General features: G+C 43.7%; 1 long non-coding RNA gene across 2 annotated transcripts in view; it reads right to left on the reverse strand.

Moving 5' to 3' along the window:
* Nucleotides 1-20064, reverse strand: part of LOC137374897 (uncharacterized) — a 58989-nt gene extending 38925 nt beyond the window's left edge. Inside the window, exons 1-2 of one of the 2 annotated variants that reach the window (XR_010975913.1) lie at nucleotides 19995-20064; nucleotides 18408-18508 (exon numbers count right to left, since the gene is read on the reverse strand). This is a non-coding gene — a long non-coding RNA (uncharacterized lncRNA). Of the gene's footprint in view, nucleotides 1-18407; nucleotides 18509-19099; nucleotides 19184-19994 lie in introns of those variants that run through there. The other variant, XR_010975914.1, reaches the window with a different exon arrangement.
* Nucleotides 20065-20271: the final 207 nt, after the last annotated feature.

Here is a 20271-nt window from a genome sequence, read left to right on the forward strand (position 1 = left end):
ATATGGTCTACATGGATTTTAGCAAGGCTTTTGACAAGGTCCCACATGGCAGACTGGTGAAAAAAATAAAACCCATGGGATCCAGAGAAACGCAGCAAGGTGGCTCAGTGGCAGGAAACAAAGGGTAATTGTTGATGGGTGTTTTCGTGACTGGAGGGTTGTTTCCAGTGGCTTTCCGCAGGGCTCAGTACTGGGTCCCCTGCTTTTTGTGGTATATATTAATATTTTGGATGTAAATGTAGGGGCATCATCAAGAAGTTTGCGGATGACACAAAGATTGGCTATGTGGTCGATAGCGAGGAGGATAGCTGTAGGCTGCAGGAAGACATTGATGATCTGCTCAGATGGGCAGAAAAGTGGCAAATGGAATTCAGTTTGGAGAAGTGTGAGGTGATGCATTTCAGGAGGTCAAACAAGGCAAAGGAATACACGATTAATGGGAAAATACTGAGAAGTGTAGAGGAAGTAAGGGACCTTGGAGTGAATGTCCACAGATCCCTGAAGGTAGCAGAACAGGTCAATAAGGTGGTTAAGAAGGCTTATGGAATCCTTTCCTTTATTAGTTGAAGTATAGACTATAAGAGCAGGGAGGTTATGCTGGAACTGTATAACTCATTGGTTAGGCCTCAACTTGAGTACTGTGTGCAGTTCTGGTCACCTCATTACAGAAAAGATGTAATTGCAGTAGAGTGGGTACAGAGGAGATTTACGAGGATGTTGCCAGGACTGGAAAAATGCAGCTATGAGGAAAGATTGGACAGGCTGGGGTTGTTCTCATTGGAACAGAGAAGGCTGAGGGGGGAATCTGATTGAAATGTACAACATTTTGAGGGGCCTGGATAGAGTGGAGGTGAAGGCTCTATTCACCTTAGCAGAGAGGTCAGTGACGAGGAGACATAGATTTAAAGTGATTGGTAGAAAAATTAGAGGAGAGAGGAGGAAAAACTTTTTCACCCAGAGGGTAGTGATGGTCTGGAACTCACTGCCTGAAAGGGTAGTTGAAGCAGACCCTCAACTCATTCAAAAGGAGTCTGGATATGCACCTCAAGTGCTGTAAGCTGCAGGGCTGTGGACCAGATGCTGGAAGGTGGGAGTAGATTACTTGGATCATTTATCGGCCGGCACAGACACGATGGGCTAAGTGGCCTCTTTTTGTGCCTTAAACTTTCTATGATTCTATGAAGGGATATCCCTTGAAGAGATGGCTACTCACCCCTCTTCAAGAGCCCCAGACAGCGGCACAGAGGCAACAAAACCAAAGGCATCTGCTCACTAGGACAACCATTGAGCAGGCCATCGGGCTTCCAAGATGCAGTTCCAGGAGGTCGACCAGTCATGTGGCGCTCTTCAATACACACCTGCAGGGTCTCACACATTTGTGATTCTCTGCTGTGCTCTCCATCACATGACCAGAGATGCCCTAGAAGGAGACAGCTCATTGAAGGAAAAGGTGAAGCAGGACGTAAAAGAGGAGGAGGAAGAGGAGGCGCAGGAGGTGGATACAGAACACTGAGGTGCTCCGCTGCACAGAGAGGAGCCAGGGATGGCACGAGGCACAAAGGACTCATCAGGATGCCATGAATGTCAGGGAACATTTTATTCAGGAACATTTCAACTAAGCCCCTCTGACCCAGGATAAAGAGCATGGTATGGAACTCACTCTAAGGTGCCTGTGCTAACACATCCATTAAGGACGCAGTCTGGAGCATCTAAACTCTTACTGCTAATGAAGGATTTGGTTTTGCCATTGAGGAAACCTTCATCTCCTTTAGCACCTCATACCTCTTTTCTTCTCCTGCCATCAATAAAAGGAGTCTTCAAGTGTCAGTATTATATAGTGCTCAGAAAGGAAAACAGTGCTCAGCTGAAGCAAGAAAACACCCCAGTGACCCACAGTGTTCCACGTGAAGGTTGGCCTCTATGCGACGTGGTGGCCTCCATGCTTGGCCACTCCTATGCGGTGCTCCTCTTGTGGCCTCGGAAGAGGTGGAGGCAGCCTGCTCACTTGTCTCAGCTTGTGACTGAGAGGCATGTGGCAGTTGTTCTTGTTGTGGGGGTGCCTGTGGTGGCATCTCCAGAGGTTGCTGCACCTGAAGTATTGCAGGGGCAGCCTCCATCACTTGGCCCTGCTGCACCGATGCTTTCACTGTCAAGGGAACCAAGGAGGCTGAAGGTGAAGAAGGGTGGCACCCTCATCCTCCTTAGCTCTTGGTGGGTGCTCCGGATTGCTAGAGGGGAACACCAGCTGGGCTGCAACTGGCTTTCCCTCCAAACATCTCTGAGTCACCAGCGCCACTGACCGGTTCAGGCTACATAGTGTGGCTTGCATCCTGTGTATGTCAGTGTGCAGTTTCCGCATGCACTCCAAGTTCTGCCGCATATGACTCTCCATCAGGTTAGCCACTCCCTCATTAAAGGGGCCCATGTGCTTATTGCCCTGTGCCATTGTGGTGCACATGAGCTGAATGGACTCCTCCATTCTCTACCCATGACCCCGCATTGCCTCAGGGAACTCTGACATGGGGACACATCTCCTGCTGCTGCTCCTTTCCAGTGACTCTTGAGGCCCTGCATCTGTGCCCAGCTGAGCATGGCTGTGTCTGTCCTCCCTCGTCCGAGGGAAACTGCCCACAGCTGCCTCTGCCTTTGGAACCTCCTCCTGCACATTTTTGCCATTCTCCTCACCCAGTCATCACCCTATCTAAATGTGCATGAGGACCCACCAAGGCAAGTGTATCTGCACTGGTGGATGGTGCGCTTGTAAGGTATGATGGTGCTTCTTTGGTTCCTTGTTGGTTATCCTGGGCTAGGGAAGGCGAGGGATAAGATATCCTGGGGTGCATATCAGTGCCTTTGAGAGACACAAGAAGAGATCAATAGTTATAACTTTGGAGAGCAGAAGCCTCTGCACTGCTGAGACTTCCCAATGCAAATCAGTGTTTGGCACATTGTTGGACAGGGTGGAGTGCAATGCACCCCCTTAATGAATGCATTGCCCCTCTGTAATTACCATCTCCACCATGAGTGCCTATTTTGCCGGGCCAACTTCCTTGTTGTCTGGGATCCTGTCTATCCATCACTCTATCCTCCACCACTGTAATGATCTGCAAGTATGGTACCCCTCTGCCTGTTTGGGCTCTTTCTCAAGCATTATCTGCCTGTTTCTCCTGAAAGGACAAAAGAGAACCTGATAGCACACTGTCCTTTCTGGCCAATGGCAGCTGCTCCAATTCATTGGAGGTTGCCTGTTGCAGTGCTGACAGGTCCTCAGCAGCACCAAGGCTCTGAGCCATTCTGAGGGGCCAGTAAGTGGCCTGGGCACATACTGCCTCCATGTTCAGGAGGAGCATAGACCCTGAGGCTCCTCAGCTGGTGTGTTTGCTGGAGGGTGAATACTCAGAGGCCTGTCCTGAGGGTTGGGGGCAGCAGTCACCTTGCCAGAGCAGATGAGGTCATTGAACTTTTTCCTGCACTGAATCCAGGTTCTTCTCACGATGCTTCTGATTCTGACAGTGGCAGCGATGTCCACCCCTGCCTGTTTAGTCTGTGTGGGTGGCCTCCTCCTGCCATCCTCCGGGAAGAGGACCACCCTCCTCTCCCTCATGGCCTTCAACATCACCTCCAGTTTGGAGTCTGAAAAACAAGGAGCTGCCCTGCCTTGGGTTACAGGCCTCTGACTCTCCTGAGACATCAAAGTTCTCTGTGAATCTTTACTATCCACTTTCAGCACTCAAGCAGCAGTCACAATAATTGCTGCCATGGTGAGTCCGGTCCGCACGAGTTGGCCCGCCTCTGTTCCCACCTCCGCGGCCATTAATTGGCCACCAACCCCATCTCCATATCAAATAGCTGGTCGCCCTCATGACATTCAGGATGCATTTCTGTTTCCCCCCAGGGGACGGTTTGGGATCTGGAAATGCTTCCAACCTCAGTTTCCCACCCCTGCAATGACAATCCAACCCTTGTTGTCAGTTTTAAGAGTGAATCAAACATGTATGTAACTTCATTTGTGATTAATGTTTGTATTTCAATGACAAAATGGCAATTTTGCATAATTTATAAATCAGCCCTGTTTGCTATACTTTGGAACTCCCTTTACATTTTCTGCATTACAACAGTGACTACATTTTAAAATAACTTCCTTGGCTGTAAAGCACTTTGGGGAATCCTGTGGTCGTGAAAGGTGCTCTGTAAATGCAAGTCTTTCTTTTCTTTGATATTATTCAAGCAACCATGACTTGTGTGACTGGGACAATCTGCTCATTCCCAAACATGGGAGAATTGCAGGCTTTGTTTGAGATACACCAGATTCTCAGTTGTTGACACAGACTTAAAAAATGATTTTAAAAGGGAATTAGTCGCTTGAAAAGAAAGACTATTAAAGAGTTTAGAAGAGTGGAATTACACTGGGTAGTTGCTGGGGAGAAAAAGACGGCATGGACATAATGAAACAAATGGACTATTTCTATGCCATAATATCCTGTTCTATGATTCTAGAGGTCATGGCTACACATGACAGGTTACTAACACATAAATAATTTTGAATTGTGTCAGCCAGCAAAGATTATTTCCACTATGTCAGGAAGGTCGCTGATGCTCTACTCAAAGAGAAATTGACAGAACTCATGTGCCACTCAAACCCCCATTTGACAGCCCCCTCAATTTTATTAATAAGAAGCTCTTTTTCATTCTATTAATGTGAAACTAGTGGACAATGCCAGTCAACATATCCTGCAGACAATGTCAGGTAGCCTGGGCACATATCCGAATCACAGGCTCTCAACTGAGGTTAATCATTCCTACATCCTCCATGGAGAAGCAGCTCTCTTCCAGTCACAGCATCACAGCAGTTCAAGCTCATGAATGTTCAGTGCTTCACTTGGTGAGAATTTTGCCTACTCAATAGTTATGTGCTCCTGATTATGTGCCTCGGGGGTGTGGGGGTTCAGTGTTTGTGGGAAAGGGTTGGAGATCGTGGTGTTGGGGGCAGAGGGTCAGACAGGTGATGGGAGCTTGGAGTGTTTACAAAGTAAACTTGTTGGCCCTGGAGGAGACACTGCAACTCCTCCTGGCTCACAAATCACACTGTAAAGGTTCTTTATGGATTTAGCCCTTCTCGCTTCCTTTTCCCTGCTGGGTTTCCCAATGACAGCAAAACCCAGCTGACATAGGTTAAAAATAGAAAACTTGTTAAAATAGATTTCAACCATCCTCCCCAATCAATCTTTAATCCACTTCCAGAGAATGGATTGGTTGCCTTGGCTTCCCTCCCACCCGCCCCATCCTGCCGCCCCCTGAAGTGGGCGGGTTAGAGGTGGTTCGGGTTTAGGTTTGAAATTTTTTAAATTTTAACTTCCCACCTGAACCATTTTGGGTGTTAGAATTACCCACAAGTGAGATTTTGTTCCCCCAAATATACATTATTCATAAAAATCTGTGAAAAAATACAGTTCAGAACAGCACTAAGTTGACATTCCAGAAAGTGGAAAGGAAATCAGTTTTCTTCAATACAGGACTAAGTTGCTTCACAACCCCTTCCATTCCATTTTACATACAATGTACATTTTACAGCAAAACCATATTTGGTGTATACAGCCTGAGGGGTTTTCCTTGGGTCCAGCCCCTCGATTCACTATGGTGGGAGGACCTTTCCCCATTGAGCCTTTGCAGTGGCTGCCCCAAGCTTCAGTACATCCCTCAGCACATAGTCCTGGACCTTGGAATGTGCCAGTCTGCAACACTCAGTCATGGACAACTCTTTGTACTGGAAAACCAGCAAGTTTCGGGCAGACCAAAGAGCATCTTTCACCGAATTAATGGTCCTCCAGCAGCAGTTGATGTTCATCTCTGTGTGCATCCCTGGGAACAGCCCATAGAGCACAGACTCCTGTGTTACAGAGCTGCTTGGGATGAACCTCGACAAAAACCACTGCATCTTTTCCCAAAAGTGAGATGCCATAATACACATGGTGAGGAAGTGGCAGTAGTTGAGAATTGTGACTCTGGCAGCCAATTCCCCATGAAAGTGCCTCCTGGTAATTGTCATGGTGGCCTCTTCCTGTAAGGGAAGAAGGCACTATAATTTCAGCTGTGCTTCTCATAACATTACTTTATAAAGAAATAGTGACTGAGTGTAACAACATTGTAATACTTGAGAAAATATGTGAAGCTGAGATTATTTATAGAATCTTACAGCTCAGTAGGAAGCCACTATTGGCTCTTTGAAAGACCTATTGAGTTAGATCCAGTCCACAGCTCTCTGCCCACCACCCTTTCAGGCAGTGCATTCCAGACCACAACAACTCGATGTGTAAAAGAAATTCCCTTCATCTCCCCTCTTGTTCTTTTGCCAATTATGTTAAATCTGTGTCTTCTTATTACTGACGCTCCTGCCAGTGGAAACAGTTTCTCCCTATTTTCTCTATCAGAACTCACATAATTTTGAACACCTCTATTACACCTCTCCTTTAGCTTCTTATTATTGAGCATTTCTTAGCTTTTAACAACCTTTTATCTTCACCTTAACTCCAACCCTGTCCCCTTTCTTGTCTGACTGTCTATGGATTTCCAATGCTTCCTTCTCTAGTGCTCAGTATTTTCAGTGCCGGTGCTCCTCCATGGTTATATTTCTTTGACATTATTTATAGGCAAGCCTTTCCATTGGAAGACCATGTTAAGGAGATGTGTGTGGCAAGGACGCTTGCCTCCATATGAGTGAAGAGTAGGAATGAGTGGAGTAGGGATAGATGTTGTGCTCATCCAAAGGTGACCAAAACTGTCCTCAGAGATAACCAAAAGGTCCATTGTGAACAATTGCAGTAGCAATAGCAAATTTATTTTTTGTAATTTTGGAGTTAGAAAGCAGTAAGAGGGCCATGGAAGATTCCTCAAGACCGAGGTTTGAAATGGTTATTTTGCATCAGTCTTTACTCTGGTTGACTGTGCTCAGTTACCATGAATGCAATGTTTGGCTGCTCCTACTGTTGTAAATGTTAAAGTGGATGCAGATGTAATCCTGGAGAGAATAAATCAGATCAAGCTCCTTGTCCAGGTGGCATTTCCCCAAGGCCCCAGAAATGGAAGCTATGCTAAATGAGCCCCATGCTTATATATTTAATTACTCACTGGAGTCTAGGATGGTTCCTATGGACTGGAGGGAGGCTCATGTTGTATCATTATTCACAAAAGGCAACAAGTCAGAACCAGGAAATGATAGGCCTTCTAGCTTGATGTCAGTTACAGGAAACTTGCCAGAAGGTGTCTTTAGAGATACGCTGTATGATGACCATGGAAGACAAAGGGTCATTCGGGATTTGTAGCATGGTTTCTCAAAAAAAAAGCTTGTGTTTTACCAACCAAGTTTAATTTTTCAGGGGATTGATGAATGAAGGTAGCCCTGCAGACATTGTGTATTTGAATTTTCAAAAAGCGGTTGCAGGGTGAAATGCACTGTGTGGATGTAATCAGCAACTTGCACTCAAAATTAATCCCATATGTGCACCCATTTTGCTGATATCTATTGACATTCAAAATTCCACTACTCATTAGGATATGACTGAATGCAAAAATGGGTGTAAACAAGCAGATGGTGAGAACTTCTGTTGACCCCCCCCACCCCCCATTCCCTCTGTGTTGTTGGACTACATGTCCAATATCCAATCCTGTATGAAATAACATTTCCTCCAGTTAAGCATCAGGGAAGCCAAAGCCATTTTTTTCGGATCCTGCCACAAACTCCCTAGTCAAGGATTCCATCCAACTGCTGTCTCAGGCTGAATCAGTCTTGGTGTACTATTTAACCCAAGCTGAGCTTCTGACCTTATACCCTCTCCATCACAAAGACCGCCTACTTCCACCTCTGTAGGATTGACCATCTCTGCCCTTGCCTCAGCTCATCTGCCTTGGAAGCCCTTATCCATTTATTTGTTCCCTCAAGGCATGTCAAGGCAAAGTTTTCCTGATGACCTCCCATCTTCCACCCTACATAAATTAAGCTCAGCCAAAACTCTGCTGCCCATAGCTGACTAACATCAAGTACCATTCATCTTTCATCGCTGTGTTCATTGGTCGATCTTGGCTCCTAGTCCACCAATGCCTCGATTTCACATTGCTCATTCTTGTGTTGAAATCCCTCCATGGCTTTGCCTCTTCCTATCACTGTAACCTCCTCCATCTTTGTAACCCATCCAGCCTTACAATGATGGAAATGCTTGGCACGGGCAGAGGCTCTCCCACCACTGAGGAAGTTTTGGCGCAATTCTGGGACCTGGAGTCAGCAGGTCTTGTTCTAATTTTCAATATCCTAATCAACTCCTACTCAAGTTACAATTGGAGTATGCCAAAATGGTCAGAGGTTTAATTTAACCTTACTTCTTTCGAATATAACTAAAATTTTAAAACACTATTTTGCACACAGAAGGGGCTAGAATAGAATAGCTGGCTTTTCTTGTGTAACAGATTGAATCACTTGCTGAACATTTAATCATATTTATGGTGTCATATTGATTTTGGGACTCAAAAAATTACTGAAGGAATGTGACTCATACTCAGGAAGGAATTTCTTGACACTTTAAGATACATTAAAAAGAATTATTAATTAATTTGTGGAACAGTAAACCTATTATATGTCAGATACTGAAATGAATTACCAATTTAATTTCAGGTTATTCACATCTTATGCATACGAGTGTCAAAAGATGTGTTTTGCATTTCAAACCTATGTTTAACAAATGAAAAGCAGCACACTATTAACACTTTTCTCTTGTGGAAACTGTGCAACTAAAGTACTGACTTTCAATCTCTAGCTTCTCAGACTCAGATTTCTTGCTGTTAAAAATGCGTGTTTAAAACCTGTCCCACTTTTACCACTATTCTATTGTGAAACATCATTGCAGATAAATAAACATATACTGTACTTTTCTAATATGCATTTTTCCCTTAAAATTTATTAAGAAGTTAAGGTGCATATTATACGTGGTAACAAATCAAAATGTGTTTGTAGCGGGTCAAGAACATTTTTTCCAGGCACATTGTGAATGACGATGCATACTGATGAGAAATTTATTTAGAGATACAGCACTGAAACAGGCCCTTTGGCCCACCGAGTCTGTGCTGACCAAGAACCACCCATTTATACTAACCCTACAGTAATCCCATATTCCCTACTACCTACCTACACTAGGGGCAATTTACAATGGCCAATTTACTCATCACCTGCAAGTCTTTGGCAGTGGAAGGAAACCAGAGCACCTTGCGAAAACCCACACGGTCACAGGGAGAACTTGCAAACTCCACACAGGCCTTACCCAGAATTGAACCCAGGTCCTTGGAGCTGTGAGGCTGCCGTGCTAACCATTTGTGCCACTGTGCTGCCCACATGTTATGATTCAATTGTATTTCCTTTAAATTATTCCTGTTTCTAAGGCATAAACTCCTGTTTCATGAATTCATGAGAGGTTCATTAATTTTCGGTATTTATAAACTTAATTTTTGAAAGAAATAACCAAGAAGCTAAGTCCTGAGATTTTTTTACATTTATTTACATGCGCGTGCTCCTGGAAAGAAACTGATTGGCTCCAGTTCAAAGTGTACTCAGACAGGAGGCCGACGAATGCCTCCAATATATCTCTTACTGCCCCAGGTTAACCTGTGCAAACGATTCACCTGTGAACGAACCATGAAGGACTTGTCAGATGATTCATTGCTAGCCTGCAAAACATTGTCTGCGGATCACAGGCTTCTTTTGATAGATCGATAAACACTTTTGATTTCTTCGGTCTACTTGAGTAGGTGGGAATGGACTGTTTTGTTTAGTCGGGTTTGCTCACTACTTTTGTCAGTAAAGGATCACTTTGACAGCAGTATTGCGAAAGTCGAGGTGCATGTTAAACATGGTGATAAAGCAAATTTTGACTTTTCATTCATGAAAATCAGTGCATATTATATTTGGGTAGGTATATTTGGAAAATTACAGTAGCTTTAATATTGTAAATGTTAAAATGAAGCTTCAAGCTCTTTCTACAGTTGAAATATTGGCCCGATTTTTAAAGTGGGGTGAAGAGGGAGCAGGGTCAGGGGGAACAGTTTAGCGATCAGGAAACCCGAAAGAATGAATTTCCTTCAGAGCATGCTGAAATTTAATGGCAGGAACTGATTAGCATTTTTGGAATCTGTCTCCAGGCCACAGACAGCCATATTGATATTCTGACTATTGGGTGGGTAGGTCTGTGGAATCAGGCCACTGCCAGAGAGCAAAGAGGAGGGAGAAAGATATCGGGGTCAAGGGACATCAATGGGGCTCCAGAGAGATCGGGGACGATCAATTGGAGAGCTAGAGAGCACATTGATGAGGGTTTGGAGAGACTGGGCTCAGGGGAACATTGATGGTAAAACTGGAGAGATCAGAGGAAAAGGGGACATCGATGGAGAGGAAAAGGGGACATCGATGGAGGGGAACAGAGCGATCGGGGAAGGAGGGGAGATGGTTGGCAGGGTCGGGAGAATATTGATTTAGTGGGGCAGAGTGATCGGAGCTCAGCTGGGAGAAGATTTTGGGGGGTCTGTGGAGGAGATTGGGGGGTAGATGAGTGGGCATGGAGGACATGGGAGCCACAGCTGTGCTGGAAAGGCACTTATCTGTTCCATCCAGCACTCCTTGCTTCCCTTTAGCTACTGGATTTCCCGAGTTTCAGGAAACCTGGCCAGTTATGTCAAAGCTGGAGCAGAGAAAAAAAATGTAGGCATGCAACCTCCCTGAAATGTTTAAATGAGGGATCCAGCTCCTGAGAGTGGGTTGATCGCCTGCCCCGTGTCCCACCTTAGTTAAATCCAGCAGTGGATGGGTTGTGGGGGATTGGGTTCAGGTTTGAAATGTTTTAAATGTTAACTTCTCACATGACCCAAACCCACCTGTTTTGGGGGATAAAAATTACCCCTATAATCACACTGATGACGTATGGTCTTTAAATTCATATCTTTCTGGTGAACATTTAGGGGTGATCGTAACTTAACACAATGCTGAAGCATTTGCAACCATCTTCAGCCAGAAGTCCTCAGTGGATAATCCATCTTGGCCTGCTCCTGAGGGCCCCAGCATCACAGATTCCAGACTTCATCCAGTTAGATTTACTAAACATGATATCAATAAAGGGTTGAGTGCACTGAATATAGCAAAGGCTATGGACTCTGACAACATCCTGGTTGTAGTGCTGCAGTCTTGAGCTCTAGAAATAGCTGTGCCCCTAGCGAAGCTGTTCCAGTACAGTTACAACGCTGGCATCAACCCAACAAAGTGGAAAATTACCCAGGTATGTCCTGTCCAAAAAAAGCAGGACAATTTAACATTGCAATGGAGGAGGTGTTGGAGGTTTTGAAGCGCATTAAGGTGGATAAATCCCCAGGGCCTGACCAGGTGTATCCTAGGATGTTATGGGAAGCAAGGGAGGAGATTGCTGGGGCTAGGCAGAGATTTTTGTATCATCGTTAGCCACGGGTGAGGTACCGGAAGACTGGAGGATAGCTAATGTTGTGCCTTTATTTAAGAAGGGCAGCAGGGATAAACCAGGGAACTATTTGCCTGTGAGCCTTACATCAGTGTTGGGAAAGTTATTGGAAGGGATTCTGAGAGACAGGATTTATCTGCATTTGGAAAGGCATGGTCTGATTAGGGATAGTCAGCATGGCTTTGTGCGTGGAAAATCATGTCTCATGAATTTGATTGAGTTTTTCGAGGAGGTGACCAAGAGGACTGATGAGGGAAGGGCAATGGACATTGTCTACATGGACTTTAGCAAGGCCTTTGACAAGGTCCCGCATGGTAGGCTGGTCCAGAAGGTTCGAGCACATAGGAACCAGGGTGAGCTAGCCAATTGGATACAAAATTGGCTTGGTGATAGGAGGCAGAGGGTGGTAGTGGAGGGTTGTTTTTCAGATTGGAGGCCGGTGACGAGTGGTGTGCCACAGGGATCGGTGCTGGGCCCTCTGTTGTTTGTCATATAAATGACTTGGATGTGAATGTAGGGGGCATGATTAGTAAGTTTGCAGATGACACCAAAATTAGTGGTATAGTGGACAGTGAAGAAGGTTGTCTAAGGTTACAACAGGATATAGATAAACTAGGAAAGTGGGCAAGGGATTGGCAAATGGAATTTAACGCAGACAAGTGCGAAGTGATGCATTTTGGGAAGTTAAACCAGGGCAGGACATATACAGTGAATGGCAGGGCCCTGGGGAGTGTTGTTGAGCAGGGAGACCTTGGGGTGCAAGTACATAGTTCCCTGAAAGTAGCAACACAGGTAGACAGGGTGGTGAAGAAGGCATATGGCATGTTTGCCTTCATCGGCCGAGGCATTGAGTACAAGAGTTGGGACGTCACGTTACAGTTGTACATAAAGTTGGTTAGGATGCATTTGGAGTACTGTATGCAGTTCTGGTCGCCGCACTACAGGAAAGATGTGATTAAGCTTGAGAGGGTGCAGAAAAGATTCACAAGGATGTTGCCTGGTTTGGAGGGCTTGAGTTACAAAGAGAGATTGGATAGGCTGGGTCTGTTTTCCCTGGAGCGAAGGAGGCTGAGAGGGGACATGATAGAGGTATATAAAATTATGAGAGGCATAGATAGTGAAGATAGCCAGAGTCTGTTTACCATGGTAGGGGTGACTAAAACTAGAGGGCATAGATTTAAGATGAGAGGGAGGAGGTTTAAAGGGGATCAAAGGGGTAAATTTTTCACACAAAGAATAGTGAGTATCTGGAATGAGCTGCCTGAGGAGGTGGTGGAGGCAGGAACAGTAGCAGCATTTAAGAGGCATCTGGACAGGTACTTGAATGAGCAAGGCATAGAGAGAGATGGAATTAATGCAGGCAGGTGGGATTAGTATAGATAGGCATTATGGTCGGCATGGACACGGTGGGCCGAAGGGTCTGTTTCTATGCTGTTCGACTCTATGACTCTAAATGCAATCCAGCCAATTGCCGCCCCATCAGTCTACTCTCAATTATCAACAAAATGTTGGAAAGTGTTGTTGACAGTGCTCTCAAGTGGCACTTACGCAGCAGCAACCTGCTCACTGTTGCTCAGTTTGGGTTCTGCCAGGACCACTCGGCTCCAGACCTCGTTACAGCCTTAGTCCAAACATGGCCAAAAGAGCTGAATTCCAGACATGAGGTCAGACTGACTGCCCTTGACATCAAGGCAACATTTGACCAAGTGTGGCATCAAAGAGTCCTAGCAAAATGAAGTCAGTGGGAATTGAGCGAAAAACTCTCCGCTAGCACAAAGGACAATGGTTGTGGTTGCTGGAGGCTAATCATCTTAGCCTCAAGATATTGTTGCAGGACTTCCTCAGGGCAGCGTCCCAGGCCCAACAAACTCTAGTTGCTTCATCAATGACCTTCCCTCCAACATAAGGTCAGAAGTGGGGATGTTCGCTGATGACTGCAGAGTGTTCAGTACCATGCACAACTCCGCAGATACTGAAGCAGTGTGTGCTCACCTGCAACAAGACCTGGACAGCATTCAGGTTTGGGCTGATAAGTGGAAAGTAACACTTGCGCCTCACAATTGCCAACAAAATCTCCAATAAGAGAGGATCTAACCATCTTCCTCTGACATTCAATAGCTAGTCTAATGGTGACGATGAAACCATTGTCGATTGTTGTAAAAACCCATCTTGCTCACTAATGCCTTTGAGGGAAGGAAATCTGTGGGCCTTACCTGGTCTGGCCTACATATGACTCCAGACCCACAGCAATGTGGTTGACTCTTAAATGCTCTTTGAAATGGCCCAGCAAGCCACTCAGCTAAGAGCAATTAGGGATGGGCAATTAATGCTGGCCTAGCCAGCGACGCCCACATCCCATGAACAAATAAATAAAAATAGCATTACCATTGCTGAATCCCCTACCATCAATGTCCTGAGGATTACCATTGACTAGAAACAATTGGATGAAGCACATAAATACTGTGACTACAAGAGCAGGTCACTCTGGGAATTCTGTGGTGAGAAACCCAAATCCTGACTTCCCAAAACCTTTCCACCATCTACAAGGCAGAAGTCAGGCATGTGATTAAATACTTTACACTTGCCTGGATGAGTGCAGCTCCAACAACACTCAAGAAGCTCAACATCATTCAGGACAAAGCAGCCCACTTGATTGGCACCCTATCTTCCACTGCAAGCATTAATTCTCTCCAACACCTGGATACCATGCCTGTCATGTGTAGCATCTGCGACAGCATTTCCAAACCCACGACCTTTACCACCTAGAAGGCAGCAGGAGCATGGGAACACCACCACCTCCAAGTCATGCACCATTCTGACTTAGAAATATATTGTTACTGGGTCAAAATCTCCATCAAACAGCACTGTGGGTGTACCTACATCAGATGGTCTGCAGTCATTCAAGAAGGTGGCTCACCTGAAGGTGCCCCTGGGCAGCAGCGGTCATAATATGATTGAATTTTACATTTTGTTTGAGGGAGGGAAGAGGAGTCTAAGAATAGTATTTTAAACTTAAATAAGGGTAATTATGGGGACATGAAAGCAGAGCTAGCTAAAGTGAACTGAGTCACCATGGTTTTGTGAAAGGGAAAATATGTCTAACCAATTTATTGGAGTTCTTTAAAGAAGTAACATGTGCTGTGGATCAAAGGATAAAGGATATACTGTACTTAGATTTCCAGAGGCATTTGATAAGGTGCAGGCACCGATGACTCTTGCCTTGGTGGCATCAGCTTTTCAAAGACAGGAAAGTGAAGGCAGGAACGTGAGTGCTGTACATCATGCATAAGATTGAGAAAATCTGGTAGGATGATGGCAAAAGACAAATTCATGCAAAACAGTATGTAACAGATTTAAATTACAATCCTGTTGCCTCGTGGTGGAGGTGTCACCACGGAACTTTGCCACCTCCGAGAAAATCAGAAAAAGAGTGTTGGGTTCAATGGCGGACAACTCTGCGCCAATTCTCCAGGCCCCTCCCACCCGCCAAAAAACTTGCCTTCGAATGGAGCATAAAATCCAGCCCATTATTTCCACCAAAATGGAGATGCTTATCCCATCACACTGCAAGGGAAACATGGTATGTGGTGGCTGAACATGTTAATGCCAGGAGTTTAACACCTCGGACCTGGAAGCAGTGTAGAGAGAAGTTCAATTACCTGATCTGGGCTGCTAAGGTAAGACCTCCATTCATAAACTTCTTGTCATTGTAAACACAGCCCTGCCCTACTTTACTGCAACAGCATCAATGAAGATCTTAACCTCCCCACTTCACTTTCACCCATCCAAACACGGCAACACCCTTCCATGCTTCTCCTCCTGCTGCCATTTCCAAACTCTGTTGCTTTCACTGCCGTTACTATTATTACCCTCTTTTGCACACACCTGCTGCTTCTTCACTATTCTATTCAAACTATTCTAGCTCATGCACAGATGTTCAGAAGTCTCAGCATGCCATTCACTAACTCCCTTTCCCCGAGCAGCACAGAGTAGTGCATCATGCCAGGGAGAGGACCCACACATGTTCTCATCTGCTGAACAAGCTATTATGGATATTGTGGGCAAAGGGAGTGCCAGTGCTATTGCAGAAGTGAGGCAGTGGGAAACCCGTCACAGAGTATTTGATCTCATAACCATCCACCCTTATCACGTAATTATCCCTCTCACCCAGTCTACATCACAGCCTGATGTTTCATTGAAAAACACCTTTTTGCAATGATATACCAAATCAGTCATAACTTAAACATTAATCTTCAAAGAATTTCTAAACTCGCCAACTTTAATGTTCGAAAGATGTTTTGATAAAATTTTAAAAACTGCAATTAAATTTTTTGACTATTTGGCTGGAATTTTACGCCCACTTCAGGAGTGGGCTGGAGGTGGGAAGGGGGTGGGGTAAACTTGAGTGGGAGGCGGGGGGTGCTATTCCTGTCCCCTTCCCGCTCCCGCTGCAATTTTACAAGTGACAGCAGTGAGGAACGGCCTGCCTGCACCAGGCCAATTAAGGCCCTTAAGTGGCCAATTAACTGTCACTTAAGGGCCTCCTCCTGCCACCAGTGGTATATTACCAGCGGCGGGCAGGCAGCTCAAGACTCCCAAGAGGTCGCCCAGTAAAACCTCCTTGCGGGCTGGGGGGGTTGCGGGGGTGCGGGGGGGTGGGGGGTGGCCTTTCTGATCGGGCACCCTATGCCCCACGGAGGCCCCCCCCCCCCACAGCACAAGCTACCTCCACTGCAGTACCGTCCCCCCACCTTCCAACTAACCTCCCTTGCCTCGGCAGGGTCCAGCCGATTGTCCCCAGCGAGGCCCAAAACCCCATTTACCTTTATCGGTGCTGGCGTCCACGCTCCTCTTGAAGCTGGTTTCTGTCCAGTGGCACTGCTGGGAGTGAGGAGTTGCCGGCCCTCTGATTGGCCGGCAGCTCCTGGAGGTGGGACTTCCTGCCTCAGAGGGGCGGAAGTCCTGCCAAGGCCAATTAGAGCCTGGGCCAGGTAAAATCTATACGTGGCTCCCAGGCCCAGTGGAGGCGGGCCTGACCCCAACTTTTAAATTGGTGGGCGGGGCCTTCTCCCTGACATAAAATCCCAGCCTTTATTTAGAATGTATAAAGACGGAGGGGAGGGGAGATAACATTTGAAGACTTTGGTCCTTGGCCAAAGAATAGAACCCACGTGGATTCAATCACATTGGTTATTTCAATGCATCTCGGGATTTCAATCATCTGTTTGGACTTTCTAGGAGAAAGCCAATGCCATTCTGTAAGAAATCTGAAGCAGTGCTGATGATTCCAAATTCCAAGCTTCAGATACAGAGCTTCACTTTTTTAAAAAAATATATAATTTCATCTGAAAGTACAGATTTAGATTAAGATTATGTTTTAACATTGCAGTCAATTTTCCAGGCAATTTCCAGATACTTACTGCCTCAAAAGTTCTTGTGCTTAGCTGGAACGAGTTAGTGTCCTCAGATAAAACTAATCCAAATTGCGCATAGTCAGCATGAGAACTGAATTACCAGCTGTTAGCAGCCACAGACAGGGACTACTTGTCCAGCACCTACTGGCACAATGCCTGATACATCCAATTTTTTAAGGAGAGAAAATAATTGCACATTGAAATTAACTAGAAATTGGCCTATTGATTACTTTAGGTTATAAATTTTGTTCCTATTATAGACTTAAATTACAAATATACCCATTTCAATCTGCATTTGAGACAAATAAAGTACAATTAATTGATTATCCCTAAAATTTAGAATTGGGAAATAAAATTGTTCTGTTTTCAATAATTATTTTCTATCTACCACATAGATATGCTTTTTCTTTGTTGTAATAAAGAACACAAGTGTCTTTCCTGTAACCCAGCTTTAAACCTTTTAAGCAAACTCAGTGAGCCTTAAACCAGGCACTCTCTCCATAACATTGCTTAACAGATGAGAACACTTAAATATTTGTCACCCAGGGTGTTAAAATCTGAAAAGAATTTTAATCCCTAGTTATTAATCCCAACACACTGCTATCAGAAGTTTAGCCATTCAGTCAAAGAACCTTGGGTAATCTAAATGAAGGCTGCGGGTAAACGAATATCAATACTGAGATACATTGTGAATATTTTTCTTTGAACTCTCAGTTGTATCTGGGGGATGGGCCGGTTGGGGGGGGGTTGGGGGTGGGGGGTTGGCGGTGGAGGTTGTGGGGGGCATGGGTTGAAGTGGTGCATGGTTTGCACAAAAGTGAATAAGTATGTCCAGGAAAACACATTTACATTTGCGGATCTTTAAACCATCTCTTAATTGGCCTATGCTTACCTATTAAAAAGGTAAATTTAATTGCTTTTGTTTTAAATTTAATTGATGCTCTTGTCACATGATACAAACATTCAAGAAATAACATTTCTGCAGATGATGTGTTAATTTTATTAAAATATGCAGAAAATTCTCCCACCACAAATATGCTTGACCTAATGCCAAGCGTTCCCACCCGAAAAATAGTATCTGTTCTGAGGTAAGCCAAGGACAAGCTAAGGCAAATATTCTGCATGTTTTATTTTACCTTTTACAGCTATTGTCAAAAACATATATGCAATAAAAGCTGCAAAGTTCCAATAAGGAACAGTTGTCTCTCTTTTCTGAGGGCTCCAGCAGCAGTTGGCACTTCAAATGAGAAAAAGAAACAAAACCAGTTTCTTGTTTTATTCTAAGAATGGCTGAAGAGATGTTTATGTTGTTGCATACATCTCTAAATCTATTTCATATAGTATAAATAACATTTATAAATGACATGATTTGGAAAAATGTGTTTGTAAAAGCCCAGAGGGCATTGACTACTTAAAGAGTTAATGATTTTTTTCTTGGAGAAAGCTAGATAAATTAATCTTTAGACAAAGGTCATGGTATTTTCACACGTACCACGTTTCAGCTAAATCCTGGCTTGAGTTCTTTTGCTTTAATGGTTGAATATTTACACATGACCAAACCTCTTTAGGCTTTGGCTGAGTGGACTATGGGGGCTGAAAATAAAACAAATAGTGTTAAGATTTGTAATTAACAACCTTCAAACCATCTACAGGCATATAGACCTATGGATAAGCACACAGTATGAAAATATATACATTATTTATTGCATATGTGGGTCTTTCGAGTGAACATTACATTTTCTGCATGGGTACACCCATCTGTGTCTACGCATAATGATTTTTCATGCTACATTAATTCAACATAGTGCTCAAAGCTGCAAAGGGCAGGACCCTCAGTTTTTAATTGTGTCGAAGGAATTTTTACATTCTGTCTTTCATTAATAGCTGGGAATTCTAACATGTCTTGTGTGAGCTGAAGACCAGGGCAGTTAATACAGCGGGCTTTTTTAACAATAATACACACACAAAGTTTTACTACAACAGAAGCACCTAATAAATACAGAATATTTATATGATCATTCTTAAAATAAAAATACTGTAATTAGTGTATTCTAAATTATCTGATGCACTATTTTACTCATGCTGTTTCCCCAACTTCATTTGATATAAAATATTTTTTGCATATAGATAAATTACAAAGAAAAGAAATTCCTTTTCATGACTCAAACCTTTAACTTTACTAACCTGAAGAGGTCTTAATCTTTTTTCATCCACTCTATCTTCCTTAACTTTTTGGTAAATTTATTGCATCTTCCACAGAAAATGCACTGTAATCACTTAAAAATTGTGTTTACAATACCTACAGAATAATAGATTTGCAGGTTGGTAAGCCAATCAAGAGTTGAGGTGACATTGCAAATGGCAAGAGTGAAGTTTAGGAGTTCAATGTTTAACATTTCAACACCTATCACTGTCCCCACACTGTCTTAATTTCACTGCATTATTGACATTATACTAATATACAACATAGAGAAGTTTCTTTCAATTATTTCCTTTACTGTTATACTGCTATACTCCCATTGCCATTGCCATCTGAAGATTATGTAGGACCTGAATGAATTTGTAACTGAATGAACAATTGTGGTTTTTAAAAACTGATTACTGAAAATGAACAAAATGATTTGCATATATCAATCTGTGCATATGCAGCAAAGAATGTTACATATTACAAAGAAATATTGTGAATGAATTAACATTTTAAATGTCACCCTTTGAATAAAGGAGGCAACCTTCATTTATTAACATTCAATGAAAAATAAAATGTTAAAGTTTAAACACTACTGTATCTCAATTGTAAGTCACGGTGTCTTTGCTAAAGTTAACATTTAAACTAATTGTTATACAGAACTGCTTTGTAAGTCTGTAAGTTTTAGTTACAGACTTTTCTTTGTAATAGCATAGTTCAGAGTCATAAACAATTTTACTGATAGAATTTTAGAGGAGTCCTAGCGACAGTACTGCTTTGAGGGAACTGAATTAACATTGTAGATTTAATAATTGTCTTCAGAGCTCTTGTCATTTCAACTGTGCATTTAATTTAGCTTTTTCAGCACGGCTAGGTTTAATAACTCCATCCTACCCGTTATCTGTACAGTGGCCAAGAGTTTTTGCTTTGAGCGCAATCAGCAGTCCAGATGCAAATTGCACATAGAATCGTGCTAGTTTTCAGAAGTGTTTTTTCTTGTTCACGTTTTCACTCAAACTCATATGCATATCACTGAACTGTAAAATCTTCATGAATCAGCACAATTAGGCAGTGTTTAAAAACATTGTTCAAAAAATGCTTTTTAAAAGTACCTATTAGCGCCCTTGCACTAAGAAGTAACTTTATTTTGAGAGCCCACAAAGGGGTGCAA

This window comes from Heterodontus francisci, chromosome 11, assembly GCF_036365525.1.
Source record: "Heterodontus francisci isolate sHetFra1 chromosome 11, sHetFra1.hap1, whole genome shotgun sequence".
Classification (NCBI taxonomy): domain Eukaryota; kingdom Metazoa; phylum Chordata; class Chondrichthyes; order Heterodontiformes; family Heterodontidae; genus Heterodontus; species Heterodontus francisci.